Genomic DNA, 23,980 nt, shown 5'->3' with positions numbered 1-23,980 from the left:
TTAATATTTTACAATTTATCTGTCTGTTTTTTTTATTTAATAATTTTCACCAGTTCCATTGTAGATAGGGATGTTTTTTGTTTGTAACAATAAAGGGAATTGTAGTTATCTGAATTATAGTTAGCTTATTGAAAGGTATTATAGCTAAATGTTTTGAAGTCATGATTATGAAGCCATAAAAATAGTTTTTTAATAATGCTTCCAAAAATAAAAAAAAATGTTATTAAAAAGTTGTACCTTCCTCAGTAACTATTATACCATACTCCAATTTTAGAGGAATTATTGACTAAAATTGACGAATAATATGCAAATAGCAATTTAAAAAAAATATCAAAACAATATGAAAATCTCAAAGAAATGTACGAGTACAAAAATACCCCTTGATTAAATAAACTTATAAAGAAAACACCAGAGGCCTTATGCGAGGAAATATATTAATGTTTTTTTCAAAAAAATGGGGGAGAGAAGACGGATGCGTACCGATCTATTAATTATACATCTTTAAATTAATCAAGCGTAGCTTAGATTAAGGAGAGATATTACCACGTGTCTTATCGATGTATTATAGTAAATTCAAAATGTTTTTAAAAATGTTTTTCATTAATTTTTTTAAAAATATGATATAGAAACTACCTAAGTATAACCTAATTTAAGCTACCTACCTAATTATAAACATGCTACGGAAACTTAATAATATCTGTTACAGATTTCATAAAAAAATTGAAAATAAATATTTCAAAAATTAATGAATCACAATAATAATTTGTTCTCAAGGTAAACGATAATCAAATAATGTCAAATTAAAATATCAGTTAAAATGCAATTTTTTTAAACTTATAACATTATGTTTTTTTTCTCCATTATACTGTTATTGGATAGACTAATAACATCCTTTTAATTATGAAAACAATATTAACGAAGGAAAATTAAGTGTTTTATGCCAAAGTTTACTTTAAATTATTTCTTCTTGAGAGTAAACATAGTTTCTGAGAAGGATTTAAAAAAAAAACATGTATATAATTACTTTTTTTCCAGTATTTTTTTTTTCTTCACGTTATCTCGTTAGAAAAATATAATCTTCTCAGTTATATCAAACTACAAATATTCAGTGATGCTCTGTAATGTAATATCAAACATATCTAACAACGTTACTTTAACTTAAAATTGCTTCAAGAAAAAATTTCACTACTTAATTATATGTGAAAAACAATTTTAATTTAAGAACATGCATTAAACATACATATTGTTTCAAATTAAACAGTTTATTCCATAAAACTTTATAAATTTCCATGAAATTCACTTTATTATCTTTACTCATTAAAATGATTTAACTGAAAATTTCAACTGAATTACTCTTGAAGGAAAAAAAATCGTATTTTATTAATTATCGCTTACAGTTTTTAAATTACAATTAAAAACGAATTTATATTTTTATATTTTGAAATTTTTCAGTATTCTTTTCTATTTTTAATACATTTTTTATTATTAAATTTATAGCAAATTTAAAGTAATTAGGATATCACTTATAAAAAAATTACAAAATTGGTCACTAAAAAATTTATATAACATAAAATTAAATGGATAAAATTTATCACTTTTTTAGTGATTAAATTATAAATAATAACACAAAATTATAAATAATTCTTATTTTAAAAGCCAATGTTTTGAGATAAATCCTCAGTTTTCTCAAACACACACTAAAGGAGAAGAATCGGAGGATTGACGTTTCGCGTGATTTTAGCTCATATATTAAAACGCAAATGCGAATATTAATTTGTAAAATATTCTGCAAATTTGGCTTGAAATCTTTACTTTATATAAGCATGTCATTTTACTAATGAGGTTATAGATTAGTTCCAAAGAAGTTCCAAATATTTAAAAATGTAACTGCAGAATTTTATATGTTCAATAGTACCGATGTTTTATTGCGTGTTAATAGTTTGCATTTAGTTCAAAGGAAAATTTAATCGTATAATGCCATTAGCTACTAATGAAAAATTACTTTTAACATTCATTGATAATTATACTGGAAAAATGCGTTCTGGAAATACTATTTTGTCTTTGAAAAATAGATTTAAGAAAGAAAAGAAAGTAGTAAACATGCTTACTTAATAAATTTCTTACAGTTATTTTCATCACCGGGTTTTATTTTTGTAATTGAATTAAAATTTCAAAAAATATTTTGAGATTAAAAACTTGAAAATATATAACGCTAAAATTTAAACGATTTTAGAAAGAAAGAAAATATCAGATCCCAAAATCTGCGGGTAAAATAAAATATTTTGAATTATATATTCTCTTAAGTTATTCTCTTTTGATATGAAATAAAGTGTACATGGTGACGCAGAGAAAAAGGAATTCTAAAGTTTGAAGTAATTTCTACAAATAAAATAGGAAAAAATATTATTGACAAAAATAGGTGGAAAGAACATTGGCATTTTACACCAAAGGTAGGAATTTTACCCCAAATATTGCGGAATTTTCATAAAATATTTTTGCAATCTTAAATAATGGAATAATGCAAATTTTCTCCTATTCATACTTATCTTATCCAGATGTAATCATTCCGTCTCATGCACTAAATTCATTTTATTGGTTAGTTTGACCGAGAATTCAGATTCAATGTTATTCCAATGGCATTAAATTACCTCAGCTGTTAATTTTCTTTTATCTTCGATATTTTTTTCAAATTATTTACCTCCCGCAATTTTTTTTGCATATTTTGAGAAAAAAACTTTACTTTTACTTTAGATTTTATACAAGTAGGGAAAAAAAAGTTTCTCTTCATTCATTTATTTTACTACATTATTTAACACCATTTGATGTTTTACCTGACTTTACGCTTTAAACGTTTTTTAACTATATTTTTGTCACATTTATTATCTGTTAATTTTACTCTTTTAGATGTTTTAAGAGGGTTTTACTTGTTTTTAAGAATTCTGGCTCCCTTCAAGATCCTTTTGATCTTTTATTTTTAACCGAAAACTTGAACAGGTTGCTGTTACAGGGTCCTTCCCTTCTATGGAGAACTTTAGGTCATTGGTGACCTCTTTTGTGATAGCTATGCACTTTGATGCCTTTCTCCGAAATTTTATATTGGCTTTAACTATAAATCCCTTTTGAAAATAATGTATTTGATTTCAAATTTTATAAATCTCATTGGGAATGCTGAACTACCTGTTTTTGCAAGGGCACATTTTGCGTTCATTTATCTACTTCGAATTTTTTACTTTTCTACATGGTTTAAAATACTTGATTTATTGTTTTAAGTTTACGTCATCAATATTGTGATATTTTCTAATGTGTATCAATCTTTATTCGTTTTAATTTTACTTTACTGTTATTTTATAGTGCTTTTATAGTTCGACACGTGGTAACGTGTCGAACTCTTATCCAAAAACTCCATCGGGAGTCGGTCTCTATTAATCGTATTAATTTATTTATAAATTTCTTTGAAAGGGAAGTGAGTGAATGAAGTTTTATAAGCAACAACTTTGTGGATATAACATTGAAGTACCAAATTTTGCGTGCTCATGCAAAAATTAATGAAATAGAAAGACGGTAGTGTGTTAAAATTGCGTGTAGTTTAACTCGAAAATTCAATAGAACTCTCATAATTTATTTTTTCTTGCAGTTTTGGTTCCTTTGCAATTAGAAAATTTCATATTTTTTTCTTAAAAAACATACAAATGTATCAGCAATAGGAAAAAAAAACCGTAATTTAGCTTAGTAATATATCCTGATTTACAACGATCATTTATACATTCTTATTTGATTAGAGTTTAACGATGTTATTTTCACTAAGCCTTTAATAAATTAACATTTCTAAAGCATTATACAAAAAAAAAAAAAACTATTTCAAAAGCGACCAATAGACGATAATATTTTAACTACATATATTAGACTGGACCTGGGTGCGGTCATTCTTTCATTTTACTTTTTCGACACTTTAAAATGACTCGGCAAAAGCTAAGAAACTTTTTGACGAAATCACTTGGTAGAACGTTTTAATTGTGCTCCCTGGGGTTAAAAGACGTGTCGTGCATCATTTCGTGTTGCGTGCTCTTTATCAATCATCCAGTGTAGGACCGACGAAGAGAATTTACCCACTCTCACGAATCCTCTCGAGGATTTTCTGGCAGCTCGTGCCATTTCGACAAAGTTTCTCAAATGTTTCTGGGAAAAGACTGGAACTAAATTGAATGAAGTAGTAAGTCATGGACATGAGTAGAAACTGGATTAAATTAGTTTTTTTTGCAACTACGCATCATTTTTTATAGAAAAAATACTTAAAGTAATTGATTGATGAAATGATATGATTTCACGAAAAGGTATCAAAATGAAACTTTGAAATCTATAGTACTTATGTGCTAAAAAAACCAATGTGCTACTTTGTAGTTAACATGATTGTTTTATCGCATAGTTTTTTTTCTCGGCAGTTTAGGATATTTTGACCAAGTGTCATTATTTTTTCTGAGAAAAAGACTGGAATTAAATTGAATGAAGTAGTAAACCATGGAGCTAAGTATAAACTGGATAAAAGGATTTTTTTTCTAATATATACTTCGAAATTTATACCTCATAATTAACGTGTGATAAAAATTGCAACTTCACACTTATTTTAAATTGTATTTTTGCTTCAAAATTGCATACTTCTTCTTCAAAAATTTTTTTTATTAATTTTGCTGTAAACATATCGGAAGATTATCCCTTATTTCAATCACAACGTTTTTTTTTTATTTAAGTAAAAAATGTATAAATTAATTCCATCTTTAATTATTTTTGTGGTTAATACTGTTTTTTATGAAAACCAGAAGAAAAGAATTACAAAAATATTTGATGATTAACTTATCATGCGTAAAATGAATACAATTGCGAAATATTACTTTAACAACAATACTATTCTCAATTCCTTAAATCATTTAAACTATCTTTATGAAAATAGAATTTAATAACACATCTTTTCAGTAAAAAAAAGTTTTTTTTCATCTTATGTTAACTAAAACGTGCAAAAAATATATAAACTATAAATTCTTTACGTTGGCTAGAAAACTTTTATTCATTTGTATTCATAAAAAGGAAAAACGGCGAAACTAAATTAAATTCGAAATTAAATTTTCTTTTGTTCTTACTCGTAAACCAATTTTTATACATGAAAAAATAATCTTTTTTAAATAAGTCACTTACATATTAAGTACCATTTGTGGAATAGAAATTCATTTTAGAATACATATTATCAAATGCATAGGTTTTAGAAATAGTTATAATAAAAATTTATTCAAATAAATATTAGAATTTTTTAATTCTGTTGAGAGTTTACATTTTAATAACTTTCGCTATAGTGATGTAGTATAAAGAATATTTAAAAAGAGAACTCGTCGGGTTTGTTTAACTTTTGAAAAGTTGCAAAATATGAAAATAAAAATGCTTCTGATATTAATTGTATATATATATATATATATATATATATATATATATATATATATATATATATATATATATATATATATATATATATATATATATATATATATATATATATATATATATATATATATATATATATATATATATATATATATATATATATATATATATATATATATATATATATATATATATCATTTATGTTTTTTTAACTGTATTACAGTTTTTTCGGAAAAACTAGTAATACAAATTGAATTGTATAAAAATCGCATACAGGAGCACTATTCGTTTATATCTTAACTATGTAAAAATAACTATATAGCTGGGTAAAAAATTGTTCATTGAATGTATTAAACACGTTTAATAGATCCTTAATTTGAAAAGATTGGTTATCCCTATAACTAGAACTCTAGAACCTTTAACACTTAAACACAGTGAATTACGAGTTCTGTAAAATTTTTTATCAGAATCAATTAAAAATTTGCAAAAAAAATTTTATTATAAAGTTTTAAGATTATCATTGCCTCAAAATGGCAAACATAAAGTGTATACCTGATAGATTAATTTGTAGCTTTTTTGTATTTTCTTGAAAAGGGTTACACATAGTTTTACTATTTTGCCAAAATTTGCTTTTTGAAATTTATTTATTTAACTTAAATCTTTTATTGCAAAGCATAATTTTAGTTAAAGTTGCTTTTGGTTTGATCCCACATAAAAAAAATTAATTTGTAGCATGAAAAACTAACGATTACTTAATAATGATATTAATACTTCCCTAGGAATTTCTGGAAATTTAAGATGAACATTTGAATTACAGATTCAACAACTTTGCTACGAATCTGTTATATTTTCAATCAGAAATCAGACGGCCAAAACAAACTAACTAAAATGTCCTCATTCAATATTGAAAATAGAAATAAGTATTTTCTTGCAGACTCTATTATAAATATGCACGTTTCTTCTGACTTTCTGTTTGGCAGAACTTCTTGAAACGTGACAAAAGAAAGCCAATGATAGTTATACCTAGACTCAGAGAGATTTTGCTAGATTTTTTAATGCTAGAAAATAAAACGAATGAATATTTTTTTTTCAAAATAATTCATTGGACCACTTTTTGCAGACAGTAATAAGTAGAGGAATATAACTAACTACATAAGAAACGTAAACTATGCAAGGAGAGAAAAATTGTGGTAAAATTACTGCACTGATTTTCCTATTTGATAATGACGCTTCTGGTTAGAAAAAAAATCTGGTAAATAAAAGAGGTACGAAGCCGTGGGGGCTCGGATAGAACTTCCGCCTTCCAATCAGGGTTTAAGCTCAGTCTAAAAATTCATTAGCAAAAAAGCTAAAATCTGAAAAAAAGTTTTAGCAAAATGCTAAAATGCCATTAGGCTTATAAAATTACTTTATATCAAACAAGTACTGTAAGTTATCTGACAAAGAATAGCTTAATGTACAAGAATATCAAAAAGAATACCTATAACAAAAAAAAAAAAACACATTTATTATTTATCAAAGCATTTTGGTTTATAATTAACAATCTTCCTTTCTTTCATGTTTGCCCATTTTACAAATGCTTCTTGAAAGTTAAATGCATTTTCAGGGCCCTCAGTATTAATCATTAACAAATTGTTTACATAGTTGATTAACAACCTGTTTCGAATATTAGTTTTAATCAAATTAAGGCAGCTAAAGCCCCTTTCACAGTCAACAGTGCGCATTGGTATTGTTGCACAATACTCTATAACAGAAGTTATTAATGGGTACTGTTCAGACACATCATTGGTATATAAAATCTTGTCTGATCAATCCTTCCTGTTTGATCAAGTTTTTTTCATGGATGTTAGCGTCATGGTTTTTCGCAGAAGCTTTTTTTTTAATGGAATTTAGTAAAATCCTTTAGCAAAAATGCGAAAATGCTTTGTTGATTTTTAGCATTTTTGAGAGGTCTTTTCGCATTTTGCGAAAAAAGCTACCGTAGCGGAAACCCTGCTTCCAATGAGTTGGTTATTCGGGGTTCGAATCCCCACAATGGCTTAAGAGATAGAGCTTTCGCTTTCCACTGAGGTTCGAATCCCGGTCGATACAAATTCCGCACCTGGTTCACACGGCAGTGATATCGTAAATTATCCTCAGTGGTAAAAATATCATGGGTTACAGCCCCTTGCCATCAGACTAACCGTGTGAGGTTTTAGTGGTTTTCCTCACAAGGTAACTCAAATGCGTGTTAGTTCCATCAACAACAAAAAATTTGTGTCCCCATAGAGTCAGAATTATGGTAAATTTTACGATATTCTATAAGTTTTGACCACATTTTTTTTCTGTGTGCTTATCGAAAACAACCAGACGTAAAATTTCTAAATCCATTGTTTTTCCTAATTTTTTTTAACTTAAATTATAAAGAAATAAACACAAAATATTGACCATCTCAAAATATAAATAATTTAAAAATTGCATGCAATATATTATTGCCGTAAAAAAACTGCAAATTCAGGAAGACGGTATAAATAAAATGGCGTATAGAATTTTAGGATTCATCCTTAGTAGAACAAATATGCTTTCTCTCACAAATTCTATTATGAAGTCTGCAGGTTTCTTGTGACAATTTCACTTACTGTTGGAAAGAACTTCGCGAAACGTGACGGCGAATTAAACCAGAACTCAGACGCTACAGATTTTGCTAGATTCTTCAAAGAGTTAGACAAGCAAATATCGGAGGAGAAAATTTTCCAAATTAACGAATGGCTTGTTTCCTGGAACCGATAATAAATGAGCGTATCTTTCTTCTCTTTTGTCAGCGGATATCTGAAACCTGTGGGAAAAATCAATTATTACCTTTGTTTGAAAGAGAAAACAACTTTCAGTTTAAGAATTTATAAACCAAAAGTTTTGGCAAGTTTTGGAATTTCATCTCAGCAGTACAATTTTAGTTCCCTTCCTCTTAGAGGCGGTTCTGTGCTTATTACAATACAAGATTTATTGTTAATGTATTATTTCTCTTTTTGAGTTTGTATTATTTTTGCCCGTTCCGCAGAAATGCAATTATTGGTTTTACTTAGTGTGAAATTATTTTTCAGTTTTGGCAAGTATTGGTGCTATTTTTCAGCCGCAGGGTTGTAATAGGGAGCTTTGAAGCGTATTGGAATATTAGTGATTTTTAAATTAATATAGGTTAGTTTATATCGTAAATTATTTCTTTAGTGCTGTTACTCTTACTATTTCAAATTCTGCTAGCTGAACTGAAAGAAAAAACATGCACTCAATTTATAATTTAGTTATGATATAGTTAACGTTCTTCATGCATGTTAGTTATAGAAAAATTCAAAGAAGGAATTTCATAAATTTATTAAATAAAAATTCACCTTTTTTACATTTAGAAAAATCTATTTACCTTTAAAATGTTCAGCACAAGTTTAACTTTCTCTTTATATGGTGCCTTTCACTTTAATAATGTGAAACCTGAATATTGTTTATATTTAAAAGCGAATAAATTTATAGTGAAATAAATAAAACTGGAAGCAAGAGATTTTTAATCGTATTAAATAGGCTTAGTTAAAAGAACAATTAAATCTCAGCCAAAAGTTAAATATAATAATAACTCTTGAATTTGATCTTAAAATTTTTATTTTATTTATTTATAATTTTTTTTTAAACAAAGAAATTTCATGCCCTTTCTATGTTATGTAAAAATTAGTAAGATATCATTTTTAACTAAAGCAACAACTGTATATTGCATACATTTTTATGCTGATTGAGAATGTGCGAAGATTGAAGTTTTTATGTATCGTTACAATTCAGAATATGGACAAAAGTTTTAATTTTTGAAAATGAAAACAGCTGAAATAAGGTGCATATTGTTTTTTCAAATGTGACCAAATTTTCTTGCAGAAATTGTAATAAAATACAATAAAATAATAGGCAATAATGTAATAAATAAGCAGTATTTCATTATGAATAAGGCAAAAAATTATTTCAAAAAGTCAAATTTTTTATGTTTTTGACTAAATTGTATGAAATATTTTAAATCATATACAAATATATTTTGTACGGAATGTTTAATCATTTAATTTTAAAAAATACGATTATCAAGACGGAATGCAACTATTTATTAAAACGAAAAAGAAAATTGTTTTGCTTTAAACACACGATTTTATTCTGACAAAAATATTGATTTATAATTGCTTTGAAATTGAATTTCAAATGGAATTAACATCTTAATAGCAATCGTCTCTTAATTAATGATAAGATAAAAAGGTAAATTAAAACATTAAAAAAAGAATTTTCTACATCAAAAGCAGTTAAAATTTAAAAATGAGAATAAGTTCCTTCTAAAATATATATTATTTCAAATATTTTGCCTATAATCTCAAATCTGGTGTTTATTGTATTACAACACATCAAAAATGATGGGGAACTGTTACAAAATATTTCTTTAAAGTAAGATGAAAAATTTCTTCCCTTTTGTTTTGATGTCATGTTTAAACCAGCCAACAGCCATTTGTCCAATTTTTTTTTTTGCTTAAGCTGCCTTCATAAAATAGCTAAAACAGGAATTGTTGCACTACCTTCGTTCTATTTCAGTCATAAAACGAGAAAATAGCCCATTTGGTGGATGATATTTGGGAAATTTTCATATTGTTCATTGAAATAAAAACGTTGTCATTTACATCGCTCAAGCTTAGTTGGGGATGTGAATTTTCGCTTCCATCACATTTATTACAAGCGGATTGTCTAAAAAAAGGACATAAAACAGAATAGCATTTTGTCTAAAAGTATTTACCTGGAAATGTGTTTATGTAAGAAAAAGATTTTATCTCTTGGGTGTTCAATTTATTTTTGATGATTACATATTTTTAAGAAGCGTAGGATATATGCCAGTATTCATTTTATTTTTTTAAATAAAGCCAACGAATTATGTAAGAAACAATTCGTTAGATGTGTTAGTATTTATTTCGTTTTATTACTATTATTACTATCATTAAAATAAATTAATCTAATTTTATGTGTAAATCGGAGGATTCATGATTACATATTTTGAAACTTGGGATATATGTAGATATGTACTTTACTTCTTGATATAAAGCCAACGAATAATGTAAGAAACAATTCGTTAGACGTGTTAGTATTTATTTCGTTTTATTACTATTATTACTATCATTAAAATAAATTAATCTAGTTTTATGTATAAATCGGAGGATTCATGATTACATATTTTGAAACTTAGGATATATGTAGATATGTACTTTACTTCTTGATATAAAGCCAACGAATAATGTAAGAAACAATTCGTTAGATGTGTTAGTATTTATTTCGTTTTATTACTATTATTACTATCATTAAAATAAATTAATCTAATTTTATGTATAAATCGGAGGATTCATGATTACATATTTTGAAACTTAGGATATATGTAGATATGTACTTTACTTCTTGATATAAAGCCAACGAATAATGTAAGAAACAATTCGTTAGATGTGTTAGTATTTATTTCGTTTTATTACTATTATTACTATCATTAAAATAAATTAATCTAATTTTATGTATAAATCGGAGGATTCATGATTACATATTTTGAAACTTAGGATATATGTAGATATGTACTTTACTTCTTGATATAAAGCCAACGAATAATGTAAGAAACAATTCATTAGATGTGTTAGTATTTATTTCGTTTTATTACTATTATTACTATCATTAAAATAAATTAATCTAATTTTATGTATAAATCGGAGGATTCATGATTACATATTTTGAAACTTAGGATATATGTAGATATGTACTTTACTTCTTGATATAAAGCCAACGAATAATGTAAGAAACAATTCGTTAGATGTGTTAGTATTTATTTCGTTTTATTACTATTATTACTATCATTAAAATAAATTAATCTAATTTTATGTATAAATCGGAGGATTCATGATTACATATTTTGAAACTTAGGATATATGTAGATATGTACTTTACTTCTTGATATAAAGCCAACGAATAATGTAAGAAACAATTCGTTAGATGTGTTAGTATTTATTTCGTTTTATTACTATTATTACTATCATTAAAATAAATTAATCTAATTTTATGTATAAATCGGAGGATTCATGATTACATATTTTGAAACTTAGGATATATGTAGATATGTACTTTACTTCTTGATATAAAGCCAACGAATAATGTAAGAAACAATTCGTTAGATGTGTTAGTATTTATTTCGTTTTATTACTATTATTACTATCATTAAAATAAATTAATCTAATTTTATGTATAAATCGGAGGATTCATGATTACATATTTTGAAACTTAGGATATATGTAGATATGTACTTTACTTCTTGATATAAAGCCAACGAATAATGTAAGAAACAATTCGTTAGATGTGTTAGTATTTATTTCGTTTTATTACTATTATTACTATCATTAAAATAAATTAATCTAATTTTATGTATAAATCGGAGGATTCATGATTACATATTTTGAAACTTAGGATATATGTAGATACGTACTTTACTTCTTGATATAAAGCCAACGAATAATGTTAAATATTATTCGTTCGAAACATTAATGACTTTCTTTCTCGAATTATTATTATCGTTGCCTTTGAAATAAAGTTATCGTTTACAGTATAATATAATTGTTTGAACTTTTGTCACTTCTTTATCAAAAAATATTTTAATACAAATATATTACTTAAAATTTTAATATCAAGCACTCAAGCTTAAACAGGTGCACATTTTTTTAAGATTTTTCAGATGTGAAAGAGAAGAAAGAAGTGATTTGAAATATAAAACAAGAAGCTGCTATTTAATATTTAAAAATAAAGGTAAGAAACACAACCAGAAAAACCACAGTAACAGACAGAAAAAAAATGGAACAAGAAAAACCACAATAGCACAGAGGGGCCAATCATGGTAAAATGCATTTCCACGCGCTATGGAGAGGTAGTGAGGAAAAAATGAAGTTAACACGGGAATCAGTATTCATATGAATAATATAAGATTCCAGAGCATTCAGTCGAGTTTTTAAAAGCGTGAAACATGCAAACTATTATTTATTTTTTAACCAATGAAGCTTTTAACCAGTTAGCATCTTACCACGTCACTTTCTTGTGGTTATTTATTTAATTGAGCATTTTTGTTCATAAATAATTTCATAAAAATTTGGTTAATTTACCAACTACATATTTGATACCTACTTATTAGCGTTTCGATAATGAAAAAGAGTATAACTGTCTCCAAACATTTCTAAAAATTTTGTTTTCTTATAACCAAACACATATAAAAATAACAGTTTGTATAGGAAATATATAAATCACAAGAAAACCGAGAGCTGACAAAAATACTAAAGAGTCTAAATGTATGTAACTTTTCAGACTAAATCTTTTAAAAATCCCACCGAACAGTTTTTGGAAAACTCGGAATGATTACTTTTTCATTCTTTTTTTTTTTTTAACCAACTTCGAAAGAAAATGTTGGATGAAAAATAATGAAACTTGGAAAAAAATTCAGACAACATACTCGAAATTCCTTGAGGAATCGGGGACAAGGATCAAAGTACACGGAAATTGAAAGAAGTCTGCGGAGAGAAAAAAAAATATATGATCGGTTTGAGATCGAATGTCGACCTATCTAAGAATCAAAGTTTCTTGTACAGAATAAACTAGGCAAAAAGTAGCAAAAATAAGAAGAAAATCTTTCAACATTGAAAAGGTTTACTTTTTCAGCAAAGAAAAAAAGTCAAAATCCCTGGATAAAGCCGTATCTATAAAACACCGAATTCATCATGCAGCTATCATTAGGGGAAAATAAAATTGAAGAACTGGCTGTTTTTTTTTCTCTTCGCGTCAAACTGTTGTAGTGTTAATCCCCAATATAAAAATTTCCATTATTTTTTTTTTCAAAAGTTGGAAATTGTTAAACAGAGCATCGCCAATTGAATTGAAACTTGTAGTCCGTCTTGAAACTTTAACTTTTTTTTAGATTGCCGAAAAGAGTAATGTTAATTACCAATACATAAGTTCCATCATTTTGCTTTAATTGCTTAAAAGTTTTAAGCAAAGCATTCGCAATTAAATTTTAAATCATATTTAGCACTAAAACGATTCTTTTTATTTATTTCATGTTAAACTGTTGTAGTGTTTATCACCAATATGAAAATTTTATATTGGTGATTAACACTAGAAATTGTTGAACAGAGAATCTGCAATTGAATTCCAACTCGTAATCACTACTGAAACGTTGTCTTTTTTCAGTTCATGTTAAATTGCTGTAATGTTTATCCTCAACATAAAGATTCACAATATTCTCTTTTAATTGAAGTTTTAAGCCAGAATATTTGCAGTTTAATTTTAAACTTTAATCAGTGCTAAAACGCTTTATCTTTTTAATTTCACGTCAAACTGTTAAAGTGTTAAACTTTAATAGCAAAATTTTCATTATTATTTTAATTTTTTGAAAAAGTTAAATAGGCTATTTGTAGCTGAATTTACAACTAGATCTAAATCGCAGTTTTTTTTCATTTCGTGTCAAATTGTAGTAGTGTTAATCCCTAAAATAATAATTTTCCTTGTTTTTTTTAATTGTTTGAACTTATAAAATAGAGTATTTGCTGTAAAATTTCAATTTATTTATTTTTAATTTGTGTGAAACTGTTGCAGTATTAATCCTCAATACAAAAATTTAAATTAGTTTTTAAATATTTAGAATATTAAACAGAGTATTGAGTATAATCTAAAGTTGCATTCAGTACTAAAATTGCATTTTTAAGTAATCTATATTACCCCTAGTTAGTTGGGGTTTTTTTTGCAATTTTCACCATCGCGTTTAAATATTTTCAAATTTTTTTCAAACACAAAACTATTTAATCAAAACCCTGTATTGCAGATTGAAGATCAAATGTTGATTTACAAGGGGGCAATTATTGAACTATATAAAATGAAACAGTCATAACTTCTGAATGGTTTGAATGATGTTGGTCAAGCATCGTGTTTGGCCACGGGGTATGCTTGGAAATTGTGAAATTTGGAACCACTAACGTATTTTTATGTATATTAATTTTTTTAATATCATATGTTTGTGATTTCAATTTTGGAGTGTTGTATCAAAACTTGTATGCCATCTTAATTAAATAAATTAGTTTAAAAACTGGCCATATCCAACGAAACTATTTTGATATTAAAGTGTAGACGGTTACATTTTTTTGCAACTGTGTGATTGTATCCATTTCTTTTTTAATTTAGAAATTATTAGAACAAGGAAACGATTGGTTGTAGGACAGGACCTTGAAACGAATAGTATGTATTATATTTAAGAAGGAAAAATATTAATAATTTGTCATTTAGAACTGAAATTAAGACATTATTTAAGTCTTAAACTGCATATACATGGATATATGTGAAGATTCAGAATATTTAATTTTATTTTGACTATCTGTGCTGGACTACTTGCAAATTTTTTCACTGAAAGATAAGAACTCATCTGGTTTACATTGTAAAAACTTTTTTGGTGTCTGCAATTTTCTTGTGTTTCATAGCAACTTTTACAAAATATTCTTCCTTAACTGGTTATGGTGCCACTTATAGGGTACTTTTCTGTATAAAATGATTATTAATTTGTCTAAACCGCCAATAAAATTCCCCAGATGTAATGTTTTTAAAAGGAAAATAGCTATATTATTATATCTGAGATTGTTATTTCCCCATTTTTCTTAGATTGCGTCGGCTAGCAGTTTTGAAAATAAAGTATAATATTATTTATAGTCAGCTTTTTTGCAGTTTATAATTACTTTTACCCCTTTTTACTTTCTTGCATATATCATCTAAGGAACTGCATTCTGAACCTCTCATTGTGTGATAAAAAGCATCAACAAAAAACAAACTTAAACTGAATAATTAATTGTTGGTTTGTGCGAACAATTGCAAAAGCAACAACTGCAGCCGGTATATTTCCAAGTTTACTGCGCGAGCAGATCATCTGCTGGATATGTTTATGAAATGTTTTCAAACTAAATGGAGATTTTACTGCACAAAAATATACTATATCAAGTAGGGTATGACAATTTTGCATCTCATCTATGTATTTACGTCAGCTAAATTTAAAATTCTCAATTTTTTTTTAAAAAAAAGTGAAGATTACTGGTTTTCGGACTCATCCATTCAATTATTTTAATTCAATATATTTGCGGTTTTTGACTGCTTGTGTTTTTTCTACTTTTCTATGAATTCATAGTACTTGAATTGGATAAAATAGTAGGTTAATAAAACAGATATACAAATATTAAACGAAGATTGGTATCTGCCGATTATCGAATATTTTTAATTTATACATTTATATGCACATTTAACACGGTAATTATTATTTTTTAATAAAAAATAATCGAATTTAACTCTAAGGTATGGACTAATAAACAATACAGATATTCTGTTAACTCTCAAATATTTATAAGTAATTTATGCATACGTAATTATTCATATACACTTTTAACACGAAAACTATTATTTTTTAATGAAAATGCATCGAATTTGATACAAAGATATGGAATGATAAACAAAACAGATATTTTATATTTGTTTATCTTTCATATTATCTTCAAACATACTTCAAAGATTCGATGCCAAATTATAAGGCATACGAATTACTATTTCTCGAAATTTATCACTTTGCTTTTTGATTGAAGTAAATGAGAGTGTTACTCTGTTGTCATGGGAAACGAAATCAAATACAAACATTACATAATCTCGTTATTCAGTTGAAGACAGATATGCAATAAATAATTCATTTTCATTTGAATTTCTACACCAAATGTTATACCAGAGTGCAGATTGGAACCGCGCTTCACTATTTGTGATCTAATGCCAAAATAAACTCTTGTATTTGTTTTTCATTGATTGCAATTATTTATGAGAAAGAACCATCGCAGTAATGAGTATCTTTTCCGATTGATACTTTGGTTAATTAATATAGAAACTAATGTAATTAATGTAGAGCTTCGCTTTCAAATTGCGCATTACGCGAATTTGCTTTGACAAAAAAAATTCGAAATAGTTTGCTAGTTTGCATTACTTTGAAAGCAGACGATTATTCAAATTTACCAATTTGATTTTTAAGCACATCAGCTCAAAGAAACTTGTATTGATTTTAAAAATCGCCGAATCATAAAATAAACAGTTAATACAAACTCGACGTCAAGGATGAAAAGAAAGAAAAAGCACTGAATAAAGAGTGTACACAGCATCAAAAAATGTTTGCATAGCAACAATACTAAAAATACATAAATTTTTAATGATTTCATCTATATTCCAAACATTTCTTTTTATCCTTGAAATGAACTACAGTATAAAAAATCATTTCTCTTCTAAAGTAATATATCATGGTTAACGATTTAATAGTATATTTATATATCTTCTAATAGTATATACAGTATATCTCTATAGTATATCTCTATAATTTTTACCGATGCTGTTTAGTAATGATTTTGGCGAAATGAACAATTAAATATGGTTTTACAATATATGATAAATTCAGGAAAATATTGGAAAGTTTTAGTCTTAGAAAGGTAAGGTATCATAGAAACTTTTCAAAATTTTATCATAATAACAGGAAAACAGGACAGAAGAACAGGATAAAAAGCCTTTATTTGGTCGAATTTACTTTTTAGTTTTGTAATTTTTACTAAATTTGTGGTAATAAAAACTATAATTCTGAAAACCAGAATTTTCAGTAAACCGTTATCCTATAAATGGAAAAACTACCAAATGACTGGTTTGAATGCCGCATATTTTACTTTTATTACCAGAACTATGTTTTTTTATTTATCTGAATACCATGCTTTATTGTGCCTTTTTTCTATGCGTTTTTTATTACCAAACTGCATGTTAATTTCATCTGAATTTTCTTCCACCAAGAGTTAAATACCACTAAATAAGGACAAAATCTCAAACAATTTCTACAGGAAATTTGTACTGTAAATGCATAAATTTGTTAACATCATTTAAATCACAAAAGCAATTTTAATCTGTGTATTAGATCAATTTATCAGTTTTTTTTATCAAAAAAGATCATGATCAATATTTTTTATCTAAGTACAAATATATTAATTCGAACATTTTTATTCTCAAGACTTGTAGTATTGTGCGTAATGTTCGTCTACGGATACATAATCATACATTTTTAAATCATATTTTCATGTTAATATTACTAAAGATTTTATTAATGAGCTTTGTTAAAACTTACCGAGCGTTGTGTTTTTACAGAGCTAAGAAAATGGTAAAGTTTACCATATTTTGAAAATTTCAACCATACTTAGTTATTCTAAGTGCTTAAACTTTTCCAGACGATGGAGATAATTTATTATTATTTTGTTGAGTAATCTCATAATTATTTACAAAACCAAGGGCCGGGATGGCCTGGTAGGTAGGGGGCTGGGCCCATGTCCGAGAGTTCGTGGGTTCGAAAGCCGCTGTTCGAAGACTCCCCGTGTAGTAAAGTGACTGATGCACGTTAAATCTGTCGAGTCGCAAAAATCCTACATGTTCTCATAACAAATCTATACCACTGGGGGTACTGGATTGGAGATAGATCATTCTCTGATTCAGGTCAAAATTACGATCTGTGGATGAATGAAGGGATGTATGAATGGGTCCGCTCTATAAACGGGTGTGACGTATAGTGTGGCAGAAGTCGAATTCTTGGCCATAGATGGCGCCACTGAAAAGTAAGAACAATCGCACCCCGTCTGCCTAAACAGGCATACGTTAACAACAACATTTATGAAACCATGTTTTCAATACGAAATTCATAGTATTCACGGTAGAAGATTTAAGGTACTAAACAAATTATGTTATTAATTAGTTTTATTTTATAAAATAATCCTTTTAAATCTAGATATTATTTTATTGTTACATTAAATATTTATTATAAATTTAAGCATTTCACGTTTTAAAAAAAAGTTTAGGTTCCTTAATTTTACCAATAACGGAAAATATATTATGAAAATGAATGAGTACACTCACAAAAGTAATTGCATTTTTTCATTTGTAAAAAGAAACGTTGCATACAAATGGCTATTTTATATAATATTCGATTGTTGCAATATTATTCGTGATAATTTAAAATATTGATTATAGAGCGCTTAATGATGCGCCTAAGAAAAGAAATTGATTTAATGTTAGAAAACTACGCACATGTTTTAAAAATGCTTGAATAAATAATTTCACAATTAGAAATCTCAATCATATTTGCATAAAAAAATGAATCACAGCAAGAAAGGAAATATAATTTTAGTTATAAAATAAGTAAATAAGCTTTATTATATTTATTCTCAAATGCTCTGCCAACCATTATCAAAAATAACGATAATTATATTTTTATGTTTTGTGTAATAAACAGATTGCTATGATTATATCAAGAATTCATGAAAAAAAAACTTCTTGCAGTTAAAGAACAATTGAAAAAAAATCACTTTATTTACAGATAATAAATATCATTCTGCAAAGTCAAATAACAAGCTATATTAAAATGTTATGTTAACTTTGAGTCCATAAATCGTAATCATTATTAGTCATTACGTTTTGGTAGAAATTATCAGTCAATGACTTTCCAGGGTTTTACAAAAAAGTTATTTATATAAATAATTTAGTAATTCTAAACTTTTGTTCAGTTTTTTTCATTTTTTGTAATGAAAATTTTGTAGGAAATCTAGAGTGATATAAAACTAGCTTTAAACAAGAAAAAACAAGAGGTTATTATTATTTTTCTTAAAAAGATATGTTATTTATTTTGAAATGTTCGTTCATATTCAAAAAATGACGACAAATTCATAAACAACTAGCTTGCACTTAAGCAATTTAGGATCTTATTTCCAATAAAAGAAAAATTAAAAGTGAATCTTTTTACATGACTTTAAGATGACTTTAGACTGTAAACAAATATCTATAATGACGAACAGCAAATTATATTTAAACTTCACGTTTTATTTCGTATGTAAAATACATAATTTCATATCTTATTTTAACATTGGTTTTAAAGTTAAACATGGAAATAATTCATTTCTCCAAGCATTATAAGGACATGGTTAAAAATAATTTATTTACTTTAAAATTTCGGGTTTTTTTTCCAAAATGATTTGATGGAAAATATATGAAAATATAAAACTAGTTTTAAGCAAAAAAGAAAACAAATGCTAAGGTAAGAAGATTTTTTTTTTATCTAAATATGTTACTATTTTGAATCTATCATGCTCATTTTGAAACAATCATGGCATATTAATAAATGTCCAAAAAACTATATACACATGAGATAATTATTGACTTTAAAGTTGCGTTTTGCATATTTCATAGCATATTTAAGAAAAAAACGCATAAATAAACTGAGTATTCATAAAATAATTCATAGTAAGGTTTCTGGTTTTATAATTAAATAAAATATATTTTAACAACGTTGGTATAATTCAATGCAATAAGATATATTAGAATGATTCTCAGAACAATGTCGATTGCGCATTCCTGAGAAATCAGTCGAATGGTTCCCGACTATTCGATTGATAAATATAAGACTTCTTTTAGAAAAATTTGATTTCTAAGAAACCATTCGACAATTTTCATCCAAATTTTCTACTTTGCCTTATGAGGCAACATTCTTTAAAATGATGTAAAAATATTTAAAAATTTTTATCAAAATTTGTTTGGTTATAATTAAATTAAATAATAATAAAAAAACATATATTTACTAAAATAATTTTTTTTGCCCTTGGAACTGCCCTTGGATAAATGAATGAACCATTAAGATTATGTCCTAGAACGTAAAGATCTAGTTATTAGCCTAAAAGTGATTCAGGTGTGTTCGTTTTTTCTTTCGTACCTGTACACTATTTTCCGTGATGGTTACAACATCAGGTAACGGAGGCAAAGGTTCTGGGTTCTAACCTTGCCGGCATCAAATAATCTTTCTCTTTGCTTTTTAACATATTGGTGAATCTTACACTTCTCGACAGATGGCAGCACTTGATTAGTTTTTCTTAATTTGACAAACAAATTGCCTGAGTTTGTATCTAAGTCAAAGCCATAACAGAATATAATTTTTTACTGGTCAATACTGAGCACTTGCAAAATTTACTCCACCGACCAGCTGGTACCAATTGATCCGAAGCTCGATGAGCTAAAGTCGTCACTGAGGATAGGTCACAAGTTGTTCACAATGAGTTGTATCTTAATATTTGAGCCATCACGGCTCAGGTTATACTGTTACATTATTCAAAAAATTAAGGGTTTTAATTGAAACGGGTAGTTTAAACGATAAAAAAATCAATGGGTTAAATGGTGGCTTACTAAGTTACTGGGGTTTATCAGTGGGTTACTTGGTTCTTAATTAGATTTCTGAAATTATAAATTGGAAACAAATTAGTTTATTTAAAAATTCATACGATTATATCAGTTCTTATTGATCTTTATTTTACCGTTTCCCCGATTATCCAGATTTATTTCTGGTATGTATAAATTGCAAGTATTTATTATTCCGAGAAAACTAGAGTCTAGCAGAATTTGTCAGCTCGTTTTGTTTTATCACTTTTTTACTCGACCAGAAGGCAAAGATAAAATAATAGTAATCTGCTGTGAATTGGAAGTTTTTCAAGTTTTGTTTGGGAGTTTTGCTGTTTGATTGTGGGACTGCAACGTGTTTCGTGCGATTGCATGTACGATGGTTGCTGAATTTGCATCGAAAAAAAAGGGTAAAAAAATGACGTATCACTTCACTGTCATATCGAAATTATCACTTTGTGATGTTCCCTGTTTTAAAAACTATCACATTAATTTGACTTTTTTTATTTACCCTATATAAATTGGGATAGTAAACTGATGGTAAATTAAATGTTTTTTAAGCATTAACTTAAGACTAGTGTGTCGTGTTTTGTTTTGGTTTTTGATATTTGTTAATGAAATAAAAAATGCGTTGATTTTTCGAATTTCTTTTTTAAAAAAAAATAATTTGTAAGGAAAGCGGTTAAGAAGTAAAATGGTAAATTTCACTTATTATTCTTTAAAAACAATAACTATCTAATTTTATATGTTTCAATGTTTATTTTCTTACTTCTTGGAGCACTGTGCAAAATTATCTTTATTGTGTTAATATTTCTAAGAGAACATTTCTCTGCTACATAATTCTTAAGTCTATTCCAGTCCAATATTGCATATACCAAGTTCTTACACTTGATTGGTAACTGGATCATAAAGGATTTACCATGCAATTTCTCCGATACGGCCAATCGCGACCCTCCCGAAATGAGGATTTCTTGCCAGCGTAAGCACATTCTAAAGCAATGTATAGATATTGCATTAATACTGCATCGTCGAATGGAAAATCGCTATTAACGACACTGACTCGGATTTTCGAGCCAAAGTTATGTCTTGGCGAATGGATGAAGCCAATACTGGAGAAGCTCCAGGGGTCCTGGCGACAGTATCTATTTGAGGTAGACCACAAAATGATTTTTTAAAGAAGCAAAATCCCCCGGCGCTCCTTTTTGGAAATAAAGAGCCATTAAGTTTGAGACGAATCCTGTTTATGAAAGTTTTTCTAGAGTATTATAAAGATATAAAAATACATTTTTGCTATTTGAGGAATAAATGAATAAATAAAATGTATGTTTTGGAGAGAAACTTCATATTAAAATGGATGGAATTTCTATAGAAATAGTATATCGTTTTTTCATTTAAAAAATTTTATGTCCGGATATATCTTATACATCAGAGAACAAAGTATCATATAAAAAGTTATATCAGGGACATATTCGCTTTAAAATATAAAATGTATTTTAAATCTATGAATTTTACTTTATCGAGTTATAACGTAGATTAAATTTATCCTTAAATTGTCAGTAAGCGCTTGTGACAGTTTTCTAAGTCTCTTAATTTTTATATTTTTTTTTAAAGTATACATTAAATTTCAACTTATTTATTTATTTATTTTTGTATGTAACGATTTTCCTTATCTAAAATATTTCTAAGTACATTTGAAAAATACACCAAAGGAAATAAATATGTTTATAAAAGATTTTATCTTCGAAAAGAGATGTTTTTAAAGGAGAAAATGTGTAGTGCAGTATTAATGAAATGAAGTAATCCGAAAAAGTATATTTGAATATGACAATAATGATAAGCAAATAAAATATCTTATATATACTGGATAATTATTATAAATAATAATTAATTAATTATAAATATCAAAAACCACAGCAATTGTAAACAATTTATTTCATTTGAATTTTAAAAGTTAATAGTTTTAATTATTCAATAAATTAATTTTAATTTCATTTTTAATAGTTCGAGTAAATACTCTATGCATAACATGACATTCAGTTATTGATATAAGGTTCATGTACTATGACTAAACAATGACATTGCTTAGTCAGAAGTTTTAACTTAAATTAAAACATAAATACATAAAAAATGCAATATAAGTATACCTTACTTGCGTAAATAGTAAGAAAAATATAACATAATACTTTATTAAATAAGTAATATAACAGTATAAAAAAATTTGAAGATAATATAATTGCTTTAAAAATTATGAAAAATAATGGAAAAATTTTGCTAAATCAATCAGTTCAAATCTCTATGAAAAATTAGTTGCTGCATTTCACCATTTAAAAAGGCGAGTTCTATAGATGCAAAATTTATTCAAATAAGCATTTAATACTGAATTTCCTTTCAAAGGAATAAAAAACGAACTTTTATTCAAAAGCCTAGTTTGAAAAGAGCCTAGTTTGAAAAGCCTAGTTTTCTTTTAACACAAAATTTATTTATTAAAATTCCAGGAAACAAAGTGAGTCTTTCCAAAGGAGTTACAAATAATTTAGTATTTTCATTTTGTTTTAAACTTTTTTTCTAATTTTACTCGTATTTTGGAATGTTAGTTATTTTGTTTCATTCTATATTTTTTTACGAAGCCCTGATTTAGAATTTATTACATTTTAGTTTTTTAGTTCAAAATTTATAAACTACTTTGGAAAATTATTTAAATTTATGCTCATTTTTATTTATTTCCTATGGCAGCATGCACGTGCCTTTCTTTTCATTGACTGATTAATTTTTTTTTATCATTTCAGGTTAAAAAATTGTCATATTACATTTGCAATAAATTGTACATGTTTTTATTCTATTTTAGTAGTAACTTTTATTTTGAAAAATTATTTAATGAATAAGTAATTATTTAATACTACATATAACATCTTTTTTTCATTCATTTATTCCTTTCATTCTATGACTCTTAAAATATATATATATATTTTTATTTATTCTTTCATGCTTGAATTCGTTTATTTTATGTACGTTTCTATAAAATTGGATCAAATATTCTAAAATCTCATATTGTAAACTGTCTAATCTCCCTTATATTGCATTTTTATTTTTCATGACTTGTACTGAAGAAAATCAAAACAAAGAAAATCTCTGATTATAGGCAAACAGGAAGTCTCAGATGACGTAAGATGAACAGGAAGTTTAAGTTTCCTGCCTAATTGGGATGTTTAAGAAATCTTGTAAGAAAATTCAGATAGCATTAATCGAA

At 26.5% G+C, this 23,980-nt stretch overlaps 1 protein-coding gene across 2 annotated transcripts in view; it reads right to left on the bottom strand.

Moving 5' to 3' along the window:
• Window positions 1–23,980, bottom strand: part of LOC107454903 (protein turtle) — a 973,849-nt gene that overhangs the window by 215,380 nt on the left and 734,489 nt on the right. The gene's annotated exons all lie outside the window — the stretch shown is intronic.

Source organism: Parasteatoda tepidariorum, chromosome 10 (genome assembly GCF_982258835.1).
Source record: "Parasteatoda tepidariorum strain Cologne lab strain chromosome 10, Ptep-v5.0, whole genome shotgun sequence".
Classification (NCBI taxonomy): domain Eukaryota; kingdom Metazoa; phylum Arthropoda; class Arachnida; order Araneae; family Theridiidae; genus Parasteatoda; species Parasteatoda tepidariorum.
The sequence above is the reverse complement of the archived record's forward strand: the minus strand, read 5'-3'. Positions and strand labels throughout refer to the sequence as shown.